This window comes from Brassica napus, chromosome C6, assembly GCF_020379485.1.
Source record: "Brassica napus cultivar Da-Ae chromosome C6, Da-Ae, whole genome shotgun sequence".
NCBI classification, from domain to species: Eukaryota; Viridiplantae; Streptophyta; class Magnoliopsida; order Brassicales; family Brassicaceae; genus Brassica; species Brassica napus.
This window is the reverse complement of record NC_063449.1, coordinates 44044484-44056599: the sequence shown is the minus strand read 5'-3', so window position 1 is coordinate 44056599 and position 12116 is coordinate 44044484. Positions and strand designations below refer to the sequence as shown.

At 35.7% G+C, this 12116-nt stretch overlaps 1 long non-coding RNA gene across 1 annotated transcript; it reads left to right on the top strand.

Annotated features, from left to right (window-relative positions):
* The first annotated feature begins 9642 nt into the window (after window positions 1–9642).
* Window positions 9643–11865, top strand: LOC125589108. The gene is made up of 2 exons (XR_007325302.1): window positions 9643–10386; window positions 10458–11865. It is a non-coding gene; the product is annotated as an uncharacterized LOC125589108 (long non-coding RNA).
* The last annotated feature ends 251 nt before the right edge of the window (window positions 11866–12116 follow it).

Sequence of the window (12116 nt, the reverse complement as noted above, 5' to 3'; positions counted from 1 at the left end):
TTAGTCGCAGCCAAACTAATCAGTAGCCTTATAGTCTCAAGTCTAGCAACTGGTGCAAAAACTTCCTCAAAATCAACTCCATATTGTTGTACGTAACCCTTCGCAACCAATCTCGCTTTGAACTTGTTGATGCTTCCGTCGGCATTGCGCTTGATCTTAAACACCCACTTTAATCCTATAGCTTTTGCACCGAACGGAAGTTCTACGAGCTCCCAAGTTCTATTTCTTTCGATAGACTCTATCTCATCTTCACAAGCTCTTGTCCATTCCTTAGAGTTTTTAACTTCCTCAAATTTTCTTGGCTCATTATTCAAATACAACAAGACTTCTTCTGCAAGTTCTTCTGCTAGTAGGACATAGTCTTCGAGATATTTTGGTTGATGAGTCTGTCTTTCTGACCTCCTAAGGTATTGTGGCTGATCTTCGGCTTCGCTAGTGCTTTGTTTTGGAACAGAGCTTGTCGGATCAGGAGCCTCCTCTGTTTCTTTAACATTCTCGATAGCCTTTGAAAACGTGTTGTCTTTGTTATCACCTTCTCCATACGTTTCAAACCTTCCTCCTGAGATTACAAAGCTTTCGGTCTCTTGTTTATTGTCCTTACTCCAGCTCCAGCCCTTTTCTTCGTCAAACACGACGTCTCGGCTAACAATGACTCTCCTTGTATTTGGATTATATAGGCGATATGCCTTTGATCCGGGCTCCGTACCGAGATGGACTAACATAAGAGACCGATCATCAAGCTTCTTTAGCTGTGCTCCCTCTATCTTCGCGTATCCTATGCATCCAAAAACTCTTAGATGACTTATATTTGGCTTCTTACTTCGTAACATCTCATATGGCGTTTGATCATTCAACGCTCTTGTAGATACACGGTTGATCAGGTATGTAGCGTGCCTGATCGCTTCTCCCCAAAGGTAGTTAGGCATCGACATATGTTTGAGTAAACTCCTTGCCATCTCCATTAATGTTCGATTTCTCCGCTCGACCACACCATTCTGTTGAGGTGTGTAGGGTGCAGTAAGATGTCGTCTTATCCCCGCACCATCACAGTAGCTATCAAAGTCGTGATTCACAAACTCTCCTCCTCTATCAGTTCTGAAAGTTTGTATCTTCTCACCCGTTTCACTTTCAACTAGACTTCTTAGTCTTTTAAACTTGCAAAAGGCGTCACTCTTTTGTTTCAATAGCATCGACCACATATACCTCGTGTGATCGTCGATGACCACAAATATACATCTATTACCACCATGTGTCATTGGTGTTATAGGGCCGCAAAGGTCTCCGTGAAGCAGCTCTAGCACCTTTGTTGCTCGGTATGTAGTGGCCTTTGGGAAAGTTTTCCTTGCGTGCTTCCCAAGTAGGCAAGATCCGCAAACTTTCTTCTCAATGAATCCCTTTGGTAAGCCTAGTGCAAGCTCTTTCAACATCATGTTCCGTATAGTCTCTGAGTTTATATGCCCCAATCTCTCATGCCATCTATTTGTTTCACCTTCTGCGCTCAAGTAGAGACACGATCCGCTTTTAAAACCCATATGCACCTTGTATAACCTATTTCTTGACCTCTTGGCAGTGACTAGCAGCTTTCCAGACTGATCATGCATTGTTAGTAGTTCTCCTCGAAGCCTTATGTCACAGCCAGCTTCTGTTGCTTGCCCCAAACTTATGATGTTACTTCTTAGATCAGGTATAAAATAAACACCAGTCATCTGTCTCGCATCTCCATTCATATCCGTAAACGAAATTGTGCCTTTGCCTTTGATGTCTATTCTAGAGTCATCTCCAAAGCGTACCTTCCCGGAGATCGTGTTATCAAGTTGGGAGAAGTACCTTACGTCTCCAGTCATATGATTTGAAGCTCCATTATCAAGGTACCAAACATTTGCTCCTTTATCTTTGGTCTCGTATTTCTCAGGCAACACTTTCTTCTCATTCAAAAGCATGATCTCGTGCATCATGAGCTCGTCGGCTTCTTGTGTCTCTGTGTTGTCTGCTTCTTGAGTCTCTTGTAGCTTCAGCAAGAGTTCTGGACACTGCGCAACGAAATGACCAACCTTATCACACCTGTAACAGGTTATGTGTGACGCGTCTCTAACTCCTTCTCTTCCTCCATTATAGTATCCTCCATTATAGTTTCTTCCTCCATTTTAACGACCACGGCCTCTGCCTCTGTAAGAGCGTCCTCCTCGACCTCTTCCTCTATATGATTCGTTATAATCTCAATTTCCCCATTGAGAAGAGTAGTCACCTTGAGGTTTAGCTGCTTGGCTTGTTTGTCCTTCACTATTTGTATACAACAATTTTCCTTTGTCATCTTCTTCTGAAGTCTCATCTTGAATACGTTCTTCGTAAGCTTTTAAACGTCCAAAGATGTCTTCAAAGCTTGTCTTGTTGAGATCAAGTACTTGCTCCAGGGAGGCAACAATTTGTATATACTTCTTGCGAGGTAGACTTGATAGTAACTTCTTAACGATCTTGGCTTCTTCGATTGTCGTTCCTAAAGCAGCTGATTTATATGCCAATTCTGATAGCTTTCCTCCGAAATCATCAATGCTCTTTATTTCTTTCATACGAAGCCGATCAAACTCCGATATTAATGTTTGCAGTCTAGCTTCCCTCACACGTTCTGCTCCTACATGCCTAGTTTTAATGGCTTCCCATACTTGTTTTGCTGTTTCAAACTCGGCTACCTGCAGTACAAGGCTCTCTGGTATTGATTGAAACAACAAAGCCATCACCAAGTTATTCTTCTCGGTATCAGGAGTCTCTGTCTCTACAACCTCCCAAGCTTTGTGTACTTTAAGTGCCATCCTCATCCTGACAGCCCACACAGTATAGTTTGATGTGCTAAGCATAGGACATTGTATCGAAGTTCCTCCTTCTTTAGGCTTCCCTATTGCCACAACGATGTCACCCATAGCTCTGATACCAAATCTAGTTTGAAGGTCTCATGATCACTCTTATGTAAACACAATCAATAAGACTAACTCTCTTATTAATCTTCTTAAGGAAACTCACTCAAAACCTTAAGTTCTCAATCACAAATCTTAAGTTATACAACATACTTGCATCTCCTTATATAACTTCTTAATTGTCCTAATCTCATTAGGATAAACATAACTTAAATATTTCCTATTCTCTCTAGATAACTATAACTCAATAGTTTTAGGAAACTTGCTTCTCAAGCTATTTCAAGCTTATCCAACAGTTTTAGCAGCAAGTGGAACAATACCAGCTCCGCTAGTGTCGGTATTGATCGGTTGGATGAAGTAGTTTTCACTGATTCGGACTCTGTTTCCGTCGGTGTCCCTAACCGATTCTTGTCCGTGGGTGCAGACAGTTGCAGCCAACAGGAGTCTGATGAGAAAGGAGACCAATGGGAATGATGACATGATTGTGATTGTTGTTTTTTTTTTTTTGTATTGTTTGAGTGAGTTGAGTTATAGCCTTATAGGGATCAGAGGACACATTGTATCGTTATTTATAGGAAGTCTTGCAGTTAAAGTCAAAACAGCTTAATGTTAAAAAAAAATAATTTTTCTTTTGAATATTTGTAAAATTTATTCAAAAAAAACTAATTTTGTACATCAAGTGTATCTGTTTGGATCTTACTGACTTTTGCAAAGAAAATAAACAAGAAGATCAAAAGTATCATGAGAAACAGAGCCTAGATCCTTGAGGCAAACCAGCGTTGTAGCAAAGCTTCATAGTTCCTGTGACCCGTAGCTGAAACCGTTAGACACCAGTTATGAATCTGCTTGTCAATTAGCTTAACCAGTTGGATAGGGGTCATCGGTGTTGCACCATGACGTGGATCATTTCTCTCCCTTCATATGGAGTGAACTGAAATCTGCAGAGTGTACCGCTTGTGACAGTAAAAAATAACAATTCACATGATGGGTTGCTTTTAACAGTGAGTGATGAAAGTTGGGTTTAGACTTTATGCTATTCAATTTTTTTTTTGGTCAAAGTACGTATAAAAGATGATCAAATAATTAAGGGGAAGGAGACAATACTTTTCTTCAAAAAAAAAAAGACGTATGAATTATTCTAATTTTTTTTTCTCTCAGATAAATGCTAAAAATGAACAAAAAGTGAAACCAATTTTCCTGAAAGAAAACTAATGAGTGGATGATAAATCAAAAGTTCAGTAATCTATAATATAATGAGGCAGTTGAGTCATTTCTGAGGCGACACGTCAGCATTTTGGTGAATCCCACTTTTAAAAAGTGTAAAAAAGTATCAACTTTGTGGCTCAAATCCGGGTTATTGTGATTTAAACACCAACATTTATACCACTAAACTAAAGGATACTTTGTACATTGATTGTCGAAACTAATATATGTTTATGAAGGTCAGAAACCTTTGCTTCTTCAGTTTTCTCTGTGGGCCTGGCCTACGAATGTATTATGAGTTTTATTTTTAAAGGAAGTTCATCACGTTATATGAAAAAAACAACAATTATAGTTTTTTCATATTGTAAACTGTCTTTGTTTAACATGAGTTAGGGTTCTTTTCATCATTGTCTTAGACAAGTCTGAGTTACAGAGTTGCGATGTGTGTCTGTTCGTAATCTATTTTTTCACCGGTGAGCTCTTCATCTCTCCATCTTAAATCGCTTGATCTTAAATATTCCTGATTTGTAGCCTTTATGTAAACCCTATATATATAATTCTCATCTTTGATGAACCCAATCTGCATCTCCACAAAACTCATTGATTCCTCTTAGCTTTAACGATCTTCTAGAAAATGTCTCTCTGCCTCTCCAGTTCCTCAAACCGGCGTTCCCGGCATATGTCACTCAACCTTCGAGTCTCTCCGTATTGGTCGTAGTAGTCAGAGCATAGCCTCTAACCTCCTCGCTTATGGGATTCCCTGAACTTCAAGAAAGACAATGAGTTTATGAGAATCACGGTTCTATTCCTTGATGAAAAGGTAAGTTAATCTTCGATTTATCACACTTATTTAATATAATTATTTTTAATTGATTTCCTGATTCTTTGTTAAATAATATTATTTGCAGATTCGGTGATTCATGGGTTTGTTCCCGCCGGACGTGCTAATCATTACATGCCAATGCCATCTTTGAAAACCGGTTTCATTGTGAAAGTCGATCATTTTGAGGTTGCTAGGTGCTCAAGCATGTACAAGATAATTGATCATCCATTCCTCATTCGTTTCATCTCACCAACTATTATTGATGAAGTCATCACGGGTGCTCCTGAGATCAATCTCCAATCATAATTAGACTGTTTGACAATTTCCAAGTGATTGCGAACACAAACCTAGAACTTCTAGGTATATTATCATATTGCATCTGAGTTTATAATATGTTTCGTTATCATAACTGATATTTAAACTCGCAGATGTGGTTGGGTAAATCCGTTCTGTCCAAGGCTCTGACCTTAGCAAAGAAACAACTCGAGTCGTTATCCGTCTTCTCATTGATCCTTAAGAAAAAATCAACACACAATTCCCTTTATATTATTATATATATTGTGCTAACATCAATAATCAAAAATATTTCCTACCCAAATTATGTGGTCGTCTATTTATCTCCTTTACTTATCAAACTAATTTTACACAAACCTTTATTTTACAGCTTAAAAGAAACCACAACAACCCAAACAATCAAAACACCAAAAACTAGATTTCCAAAAAAGACGAATCATTAATGATCACCTCTCTTTTTTTGTCTAATCTTAGAAATAAACTTCAAAACAAATATACCAAACCAATCACCTCAACTAAAACTCAACGACACATACATCGAGTCAGCTAAACAAATACAAACTACACGGCCAGCTATTTAACAATTTACAAACTTACTTTTGCAACGACACATACATCGAGTCAGCTAAATAAATAAAAACTACACGGCCAGCTATTTAACAATTTACAAACTTACTTTCGCAACGGAGAAGACGAAGACGACAACCAAGATCAGTGAAATTACCGAAACAAAAAACGCAGAGTAAGTTATGAACTCTGATAAATACAACTAACAATGATTTTTGTTTACATATTATCCACCAAATAAAAGATAAACAAACACAACCACAACAGGAGATACAAGAGACAATCCCGACAGACACAAAGGCGGAAACAGCAGCTCCACCTGCTCACTCCTCTTGTCATATAAAAATAGCTTACATGCCCAATGTCAACATGCCAATGCTATTGTCTTCTTATGAAAAATACATAAATTCGTTTAAAACTCAATAAAGCCCAAATATCCAGAAATGTCACTCATTTTATAGTTATTTCTACAAGTCTTCATGTATTTGTTTTAAATGTCCGGTAAGAGCAACAAGTTTAAAAATAAAATAAAAACATATAACAAACATAATAAAAATAATAAAAATTATTATTTAATACACACAATTTACATAATTAAACTGGAGAAAAAATATCCATAAACAAAAGGTACTCTCAACAACTTTAATATAATTTATGTACTCTCAACAGTACAAGAAACAAATTAAAAATACAAACAAACAATAAGTCTCACTGACACAGCAAACAACAACACGAACTATATCAATCACATTACTAACACAATTTAGTCCTTATAAGTGGAGAACAATGCATACACATTTCATCATCACAACTCTAACCCTATAACAATAAAAAAAACTTGAAAAATAACTCAAAACCCAAAATTTACAAGTACAATAACCCTAGCAAATATTGAGATGAAACAAAAACTCTGTCCACAACTCCGCGCTTCAATGCCCTTAGTAAAAATAAATGATCCAGTTTTGTAGATAAGAATAAGAAGAAGAAACAGGTTGAGTAAAACTTGCCTCAGTGAATTATACAGAAGTACAGAGCAAAATACAGAAACACTTTGCATAACAGCATCTCCAATGCTAATTTTCAAATTAATATATATCTTATCAATAACGAGAAAAAAATTGAATTATTATTATTAGATGGATACTTCAAATAATATAGATTTTTCTTGTAGAGATGCCTGCAAATCATATACTTTGTTGGAGAGAAAATCCCACATCGAATATATAAAATTGACTTAAGTAATATATAAGGGATTTGGGTCAATCCACTAATTGCCAATTCGTTTTAAGTTGGAAGTCCAGGAGACTTGACATGGTATCAGAGCGGGCCCCACACCCTGATCCATTAATCCGGTCCGAACAGTGGCCCGATCATCCTATTAGTTGATGACCCATAGAAGGCTCAGTTCTTCGAGATAGCTAGAACATAAGCATTATCTCGGAGGGGTATGATGGATTCTGCGAGATTAATGGTTATACACACCATTATCTCGAGGAAGGGTGTTGGAGAGAATATCCCACATCGGATATATATGAAGGGGACTTAAGTAATATATAAGAAAATTGGATTAATCTACTAATTACCAATTGATTTTAAGTTAGAAGCACGTGAAAGTTGACATACTTCTGATACTTGTTCTATCCATTTTGATCTATCTTGAACGAGAACATGACAAGTAAAAGAAAAAAGAAATAGGTAGACTAAAAATCGTGCAACGGAAAGGTCAATAACATCTGCTTTTCTGTTTTCATATACTCCAAAACTAGTCTATTCATTCTCGTGATGGGTAAGTTTTAGCAGTGATAGTTGAAAACAAGGGTTTATACTTTATGCTAATCAATTCAAATTTCGATGTTTACCAATAATTTTTTTTTAGCACGAGGAACATGCACAACAATTCATTTTAACTAACATATAAAGATGTTCAAATCATTAATGGGGAAACCCACGTATGAATGATTCTAAACATTTCTGTTTCTTTCTTTTTTGTTTTATAAATAGTTATAATAAAATGTATCACCAATAAGAGTTTGAAATAGAAAAAAGAAGAGAGGTCTTTTTTTTCTTATGACAAGCTAAAAATCATAACCATGTGTAGTGATTTGGTGGTAGATGGATTTTGACTTGCTAAATAATCCGGGTTTAAAAACACCCAATACACTCTATTATTGACACAAATATAAATTTACTAGGTGTCTTCCTGCACCATGTGCTGTAAAACAATTTAACATATTTTTTAACAGATAAATATAAATTATATTTTAAAATAAAATTTTATTATTTTTGTAAATTTTCTTTTTCGTATCAATATTTTAATATAAATTTGATTTAATTAAAACATAAAATTTATATTTAAGAATATGCATGTATATATTTGAAATTATAATCTTAGATAGATTTTTTTTATCTATTTATTTTAATTAAATATATTAAATAAATTTGTAAAAGTTGCATAATTACCAAAAATTAAAATTAAACAATATTTATAAAAATTTTAGATATATAAGAAAATAATGATTTTATGATTAAATTTTTATAATTTTCTAAAAAAATTGTATACATTTTTGAAAATTTTAGTAGTAAAATTGTATAATTAAAAAAATATAACTAAATTATATTTCGAAATTTATAATGCCATATTTGAATATATATTTATTTTAATGATGATTTATGAGTTATTCCCATATTCTGAAAAAATTTCCAAAAATATAAATTGACATTAAATGTAATATATGAGTTATTACCATATTTTAAAAAGTTTACTAAAAATATAAATTAACATTAAATACAATTTTCCATGTCATATTAAGCTATAAGACATGACATCAATTTCAGTAGCTATGTCATATTTATTTTGTGAAATTGATTGTACAAAGTACATGTCACAAAATCTATTATGATCCTCCATGATTTTCTTACTTAATTCTCTCATTTCACTTCAACTTGATAAGTGATGTTTTAGACCTACTTTGAAAATGACCATCGACGTTTTCTAATTTTTTTTACGGGGGAGGGGGAGGGGGAGGAGTGGGGACGCCGGCCAAAGACCCCCAATAGTTTCAAAATTCAAATATATGTTCAAAACAAAAAAAAAAAAACTTTACAAATATCACAAGCCATTCCCTAGTCTTTGGATAAGTGGTTCATAGCTTAAAATAATATTCAAAGCAAGTCAATACGGATAACCGAAGGGATAATAGGTTAGAATAACTCATTTTTGCATTAACTGGTGTAAATAAGGGTGGACATTCGGGTATCCATTCGAGTTTGGTTCTGGTCTATTTAGGTTTCGGGTTTTCGGAGTCAAAAATTTCAGCCACATTCGGGTATTTCTAAATTTCAGTTCGGGTTCGGTTGATCTTTGCGGGTTCTGTTCGGATTTGGTTAACCCATTTAAATGATTTTTAAAATTTTAAGTTTCATTATATACTTTAAATTTCTCAAAATCTATAAATAAAATAAGATATTTCATATAAATTTGATTAACATATGTCAAAATACTTAAACTTAATATATAAATTGGTTTGGTTTGAATATTTTGATAGAGAATCAATAGATATTTCAAATATTTTTGGTGTTTTGAATATATTTTAGCTATTTTATACATTTACTTTTGACTATTTGTATATATTTTCAAGTATTTTAGACAACTTAAAAATATCTTATATATTTTGGATGATTTTTAATATACATTAAATCTAAAAATAATTAATATATTTAGGTATATAAATCTATATTGGATACATTCGGATACCCGAAATACTTCGGTTCGGATCGGGTTTGGTTTCGGTTCTCTAGATACCAAAATTTTGAACCCGTTCGGATATTTAATCAATTTCGGTTCGGGTTCGCTACTACTTTCTCGGATCGGGTTCGGTTCGGTTCTTCGGATTCGGTTTTTCTGCCCCGGTGTAAATCTGCCCGTGACAGTTTTTTTTTTCTTTTTTACAAAAAGAAAAAGGACGAATACAAAACCGGCGAGCTTGGCAACTCTCGGAAACTAAGCCAGAGGATATGAGGAATCTACCATAGTTCTCATAAAAACCGGATAAACTTTTATTGGAACTCCTGATTATTTATTAGATATCATGTATGGTGTGTATTTCACCGATGAGTGAAAGGGAAAATAAAAATATAAGGCTTGGAGTTGAATTTATTAGGTTTAACAAAAGACGGAAATCGGGTAATAGGTCATTAGAATTTTGGACTATTGGATATGTTTTGAAGTGTAAAGTTATCCATCTATCTATAATAATAAAACAGAGTTATCTCTCACATCATGCGTCCACGTCAGCAAGCACATATAGGCATTTTGTGCCACCTGTCACATAAAAAAACAACTTTCCTAATTTTTAGTTCGCAAGATAATTCTGAAAAATATTATGGGCTAATATCAGGTTTGTTTGTTCAAGCCCATTTGTTTGTCTGTCAAGCACATGACGTCTTTCATCCTAGCCGCCTCCGATTAGATTCTTGTAACGTCTTCTCTTTCCCATTAATTTTTTCCTTTAATCAGACCATTAACATCGTCATCCCACTCGCTGCATTATTAATTCGAGCTCAGACTCTTCGTTACCTAACCGGCGAAAGGTCTCTTCATACGCTTAGAAAAATTTTACGATTTTTTGGTGATATTTCTTCTTTCCTTTTTTTTTTTGCAGATTTGGTTTCGTCGATCGACCTTGACTCGACTTGGGTTTGTGCTTTCAGTCCGTATAAAGAACACCTTGCCTCTCTTCTCCTTCTGCCATGTCACTAAATAGGAAGAGGAGAGCCTTCCACGTGTCTCACTCCACACAGAACTCACCGTTTCAATAATTCAAAGTCATCGTTTCCTTTGCGCGGCTTTAATATTAACTGTTGATTTGGGCTACGAAATATTTTCAAATGGGCTCTAATACACAGAACTCACACGTAAGGGAATACGTATGGTCGTCTCCCGCTTCCCTTACGCGATCCCGACTCTTCCCGGAGGGAAGAAGCCTCCTTTTGTTTCTGTATTCCTGAAGCCGTTGGGGAACACGCTTTTGACAGATCAGAGTGGCGTTGTATTTCCTGGCGGCGACTGATGTTGCGGAGGATCCGGTTTAAGGCTGGTGCTTCTTCCTAGGCTGGTTGTGAACGGAAGCCTGATGGTGCTGATGGAGCTCCGATGAATTGAAATGGCTTGCGGATTGCTTAGTTATCTTTTTCAGTAGTGAAGATTGGGCAGCAGCCGAAGCCTTGGGGAAGTTAGCCTACGGTGGAAAGAAATGATCTTTCCTCCATTAGCTTTGTTTGGATGCGTTACTTCATTTTAGGTGATGCAAGTTCAGTTCCATCGCATACAAAATCACACCTAAGAAAACTTTACATGTTTTGGTCTTCTTTCGGTATTTGCAATGACAGCAGACGCATGAGAGATGTATAGTGTGGAATGGATGGGTTTGTATAAAGTTCTCTTCTCTTTAGAATTTGATACCCCCGAGCCTTTTGAATTCTCGGATAGATGGCGGTGAAGGAGTGAGAGCAGGTCGCATGTGGAATTGGTGTCCGTCTACACGGATTAATTTGTCTCTTAATTTTGTCTTTAGAACTGCAAATAATGGAGCTTTTGTTCAGCACTTGATATGAAGGGTCTTTAGAAACATTACGTGATTAAGGCAGGGGAAGAAGATTTTGGAGGAGAGATGGATCAGGTCAAGCTGAGGTTGAGTTTGAGTTTCTTCAGATTGGTCAAGAACAAGAGGATAACTATTCCAATCTCATGGTAAATTACTTTGACATTAAAGTCCTTACAGCTTTTATGGGAGACATATTGATGTTCATATGCCTTATCATGATCTTAGTGTCGTTGATGTCTTTTCTGCTGTTGTCCGTCAAGTGACAGCTTTTATGGTTTGTATTATCGGTTTTTATTGGGATTTAACGGTTTTTGGTTTTATCTATTTAATAGATAAACTGAATGAAGTGCGAAACCATTTGTAAATCGTTTTAGTTTCTACTCTGATTAATTTGATGTCATATTCAGTTTGGTATGGGAACTGCATATGTAACAAATGATACTATAATAGTTAATATTGTATTTGTTGGGGAAAGTCACACGGCGCAGCGGAAATACTTATGGTCGTGTTCCCCTGACCTTGTGCGAACCTGTGAGGAAAATACTTCGACGATGGCAAGATATCAAAGTTGCGATAACTAAATGAGACACACAATTTTACGTGGAAAACCTCCTCGATGTGAGAAGGAAAAACCACGGGACCGTAGTCCACTCAACAATCCACTATATAAATGTTTGTGAGTACAACCACGTCCTCCCTGTTCAACAGCCTGAACAG